At 28.9% G+C, this 4,441-nt stretch overlaps 1 pseudogene; it reads left to right on the top strand.

Moving 5' to 3' along the window:
• Positions 1-855: 855 nt before the first annotated feature.
• On the top strand, positions 856-4,080 carry LOC126555539 (uncharacterized; annotated as a pseudogene).
• The last annotated feature ends 361 nt before the right edge of the window (positions 4,081-4,441 follow it).

Genomic DNA, 4,441 nt, shown 5'->3' with positions numbered 1-4,441 from the left:
GTTTAGTTCCCACGCGATTTTTTCGATTTTTTTTTCCCCCAAAATGTGTGTTTTAAAACACTGAACACAAAAGTCTTATTCCAAAATTCTCGCAAATCATTATTTTGGAAGTTATATCTTACCAAAGGTTACGATTTTACGTATTACGCCCATGTATTCGCCAAACGCTGTATACTTTGCTTTCCTACGTTTTCGTATTGGATTGTCGCCTATTATTAATTATGTTATTTTATTTTGTTTTATTAAGATTATTATAATTAACGACTTTCAAAAGGTAATAAAACTGATAGTGTTTTATTTTCGTATTAAATATTACTGTTTGACGATTACTATGTTAGTGAGTACATGCGTACTCCATCATACTACAGTTTTTGTTACAGTTACGACAACATATTTTAAAATGTCATTTGTTAATTTTATTGAGTTGTATGATAATATTTGAACATAAAACCAATGGCCCCGTCTCATTAAGTGTAATAGAAAAATTGCAATCGTGGAATTTGTTGGCCCGTGAAGGTGTGTTAAAGGTCCTTTCACACACATCCGATCCGAATCCGATCCGGGTCCGTTCCGTCAGGTCATCCGTTTAATCAGAAATATGGAAATCTTGTTTTTAAATGGATGTATTCACATACATCCGATCCGAGTCCGTTCCGAGCTTTCCGAGCTCTCTCCGATCAAAAAAATATTGTCACTGACCGATTTTCTGTCCGAATTCGGACAAGTTTGGGAACGGAACGGTGCCGGATCGGTCATGTCTGAACCAGCGTCCGATCGCATTTCCTTTTTACGACACGCAAATGAAAAATTGTCATCATTTTTATCCCACGCATCTGAGGAGATCTATCTGTCACGATGGACAGCGAAAAATTAATTGAGCTCGTCAAAGCACATATTGAACTATATGATTTAAGTAGTCCATATTATAGTGATATTACATGGAAAGAAAAGGTATGGAAAGAAATTGCAGACGAATTACATCAAACAGGTAAGATAATATATTTGAATGTAATACCTATCATACATATTTTAAGTTTAAAGAATGAAAGTTTAACTTGATTTTATATTTTAATGATTGAAAATTAAATAATAATAATAATTAATTAATAATGTTATAATATAATAATAATTAATAATAATGAATTATAAATAAAATTGTTTTAGTTATAAAACATAATATATATATACTTATACAACTAAAATTAAGATATAATACGTATATAGGTATTAAATATTATAAAATATAAGTATTTTAAGTTGACAAGTATTAAACATTATTTTGCCACGGAATAGAACCACATGGGGAGTTAAAAAATTGTTTGTATGTTTCCCTAATATCAAACGCTTCTCGTGTTGCATTTCCACCTTGTACTGAAATGTTTGTCAAATTTATAGGAGTTGAATGGTTCTCACTCGTTTGTGTATTATCACGAACATAAGTTAACTTCCCGCATGTTTTTTTATAAAATTATGAAGTACACATGTTGATAATATAATTACATCAGCATTTTCTGGTTTAGCTTGCATTCGTCTATTATATATTCTAAACTTTTGTGATAACAGCCCAAATGCATTTTCTACAACTCGTCTTGCCTGGCAGAGGCGATAGTTATATACTCTTTTTTCATTACAATTTAGTTGTTTTCCGGGGTATGGTCTTAGTAAATACGTTTTTAATGGGAAGGCTTCATCGCCTATGATAACGTATGGTACATCATTTGTAGTTCCTGGTAACGCTTCTTTTAGTGGTACATTCAGTTTATTTTGATCAAGAGCTTTCCCTAATTTTGAATGAGCCATGATGCCTCCATCACTGTTTTTACCAAAACTTCCCACATCTACAGCTATGAAATTATAATGAGCATCAACTAATGCTAACAAAACAATAGAAAATGTTTTTTTATAACAGAAATATTGTGTACCACTATTTGGAGGAGCTTGGATTGTAACATGTTTGCCATCGATGGCACCTAAACAATTGCGAAAATTCCAGCAAGTCCAAAACTCAGACGCGATTTCTTTCCATTTTTGTTCAGTTGGGACAGGCATAACTTCTGGCATAATAATTTCAATAATTGCATAACATACTTCTATAATGATTTGGTACACAGTAGAAAGTCCTAAACGATAGCTGAACGAAATAGTTTTCATTAAATCTCCGGTTGCTAAGTACCTGTTATTAAAAAAATATATTGGTATATTTAAATATAATATATATTATATTATATACCTATAATCTATATTAAAAACAATAGAAAGTGGTTTAGAGATAGTGTATGTATATACTATATACTATACTTATGAAATTTTAAAAGTTTTGTTAGATTTTAAGCAGAGCAAATTTTTTATATTATTATTTAGTTTTTTATCTGTTATCTCTACCATCTATTTATACCTTGTGTTGATTAAAAAAAATTTCACTGTCTAAAAAAGCTTAATAATTTAATAAAAAATTCTTCATATTTATTGTATTAAGTAGATAATTTACCAAATACAAATTATTGAATAACTGAAAATAGTAGATAAATAAAATAAATCAAAATATTTTTATTCTATTTTGCAGCTATAAAAATTTTCAAATTTTAATTTTTTCTTGTTTTCGTTCTAATACCTAATTCCGATAAAAATATTGAGCTGAGACAAAAAGTTGAAAAGTTTTACACAATATATGTTCTTCATAAGTTGTTATTATAGCTGTTAAAATTTTTAAAAATATAGACACGAAGAAGTATTTTAATTTAAAATATTGACAAAAATTCGTCAAAATCATGAATATTTTTCACTATTTGGTAGTTAAAAATTTATAAATATTTTACTATCAAAAGCTAAGAATTGAAAATTTAATACTATGCTGTCCATAGATTAAGCTTAGAATAATTATAAGAAAGTTTGAGGATTATTTAATTGAAAAAATTTTACGAGTGTTTAAAGTTTTAATTTTAATTTGAAATCAAAAATACACGTGTAAAATAACGTTTTACTACTAAATAATTTTCGATTTTTGTATTTTTTAAAAAAATTACCAAACGTAGGAGCTCGAGACTTTTACTTAAATGTTTGAATTGGTTTCAAAATAGAATATAATATGACAATATTTAAATATAATATATCCTAGACTGACAAATCATCTCCGTTCAGAATGGTTTTTCGTATACAATGATACCTATCATTGCATTCAAATTTAACCTATACCCTTGTCCGAGGTCCACCCCACCCCCTAATGTACAGCAGAGCGATACTCACTTACCCGCTTTTTGTTTAATTTTAGTTACAACTTGCAAAAACCGTTGGAATAACTTGAGAGATATGTATAGAAAAGCTTTAAAACGAAATAAAACATCATCTGGTCAAGCAACTAAAATCATTAAAAAATATAAAATATGAAGACCAGTTGAGCTTTTTGAAAGAATTTTTACAAGAAAGAGACACTATAACTAATATATCCTGTAATATTAGTACAAGTTCTGAAGACGATGAAACTGTACAAGGTACTCAAGTGAACATTGAAAACATACCAGTGAATAAAGAAAAGCATCAAGAGATTTGGAAAAGACCGAAAAGAACTAAAAATCACCAAGAACAATACCGTGAAACAGAAACAGCTTCATCGACCATAATGAAATACTTGTTAGAAAAAAAAGAAATGGAAACTAAAACAGAAGATGTTGTTCATCCTGTAGATGCATTTCTTTCAGGTATTGGTGCTACATTAAAAACATTAGACCCCTATAACTTAAATTTAGCGAAATCTAGAATTTTTAACATTGTACAAGAAATTGAAATGAATCAAATCTTATATAAGCAAACAGATACTTTTTACAATAATGCACCAACTTCATCAAACGCAGGAAATCCATATATAGGTACACATAACTTATATAACAGACAATCTACGTCATTTTCAGCGGAATCTCCATACACAGAACATTCACTATCTCCCCAAATGCAAGGTGAGATTCCATCACAAACATTTACATCAACAACAAACTTGCAAAATTAATATGAAAATTATATTTTTTATTTAATATAATAATTTGTTCAAGCAATAGGAAGGTACCTACAATGTTATGTTTTTATTAAGTCTACAATAAAATTAAAAAAAATGTATTCTCTAATTAATACTGTGTTTTATTATACAATTTAGTTTTCTACGCCCAACAATAAAGTAAATTAAGTTTTGTATGTTACTTACCTTAAACAGACGGCTAATCTCTCTCTAGCAGAAATAGGTTTTCTCCATGAGTCTCCTGCTTTTTTATTTTAGTTTCTATTTTTCCGAGCAGAATATGGAATGAGTACTGAGTCATTCGGAAGTATTCATAAAATTTTTGTTCATCGTCCACGAGTCCATTATATAAATTTAAAAACTCCCCTTCTTGTTCTCTTTTTTTCCATAGATCATGTACCCATAAAGTACGTTTCCTTTTTCTTTTTTTCGAAT

Source organism: Aphis gossypii, unplaced genomic scaffold, assembly GCF_020184175.1.
Source record: "Aphis gossypii isolate Hap1 unplaced genomic scaffold, ASM2018417v2 Contig00900, whole genome shotgun sequence".
Lineage (NCBI taxonomy): Eukaryota > Metazoa > Arthropoda > Insecta > Hemiptera > Aphididae > Aphis > Aphis gossypii.
Note: the sequence above shows the minus strand (reverse complement) of the source record. Positions and strands in the feature narration are given on the sequence as shown.